Source organism: Gobio gobio (assembly GCF_949357685.1).
Source record: "Gobio gobio genome assembly, chromosome: 20".
NCBI classification, from domain to species: domain Eukaryota; kingdom Metazoa; phylum Chordata; class Actinopteri; order Cypriniformes; family Gobionidae; genus Gobio; species Gobio gobio.
Window position 1 is genome coordinate 1531253 of NC_137113.1, and position 690 is coordinate 1531942.

General features: G+C 39.7%; 1 protein-coding gene across 1 annotated transcript in view; it reads right to left on the reverse strand.

Moving 5' to 3' along the window:
- Positions 1-661: 661 nt before the first annotated feature.
- LOC307143820 (very long chain fatty acid elongase 6) overlaps positions 662-690 on the reverse strand; it is a 7718-nt gene continuing 7689 nt past the window's right edge. The window contains exon 4 of the mRNA XM_079845588.1: positions 662-690. This exon is cut by the window's right edge and continues 806 nt beyond it. The gene's annotated coding sequence lies outside the window, so the exon portion shown is untranslated.

Sequence of the window (690 nt, forward strand, 5' to 3'; positions counted from 1 at the left end):
TATGAGCTATTCTGGGACCGGCCACCAGGGGGCGATCGAGACGCGGAGGCTTCAGTTTCTGAGAGGAGTGCTGCAGGCTTGATGCCGTACCGAACGGTTCAATATTATATTGAGAATTGTGGCATCCCTAGTAGTCTTAGGCCGATATATCGGGCCGATATTTAAGATTTTTACGTGTATCGGCCGATATAAGGCTGCTGCGTTCGCCGTTATTTTTCCCCTGCATTATTTCCAGACAGGCGTCCACAGGGCAGCTCTCACCGTCTTCAAACTCTCTCGCTCTCCCTCGCGCATATTAATCAAAATCAATTGAGAATTGACACGATGGTAAAAGGTGGAAAGACTGAAGTTTCACGTGGAGCATTGGGAGATTTTTTCAATGTCTTCCAATTGCTGGGTTAGTCCATATTCAACCCAACTTGGGTTATTTTTAACCCAGCATTTTTTAGAGTGTAGCCATTAAATGACTAGGTTGTAAATAGTTTTAAAATGAAGTATAGTACAGTCAGTGTGCACTTTATTATTCTGCTCGCTTGTTGATACTGTGTGCAATAGTGTCATTATTTGATTTATGCTTAAATATTTATTTTCACCACTGAACTCTTTTTCTTCTTGTTCTACCTAACCTGTTTTTACTATTTGTTAAATATAGTTTTTTTTTAGTTCAATAAATGTTCCTTTTTTAAATTG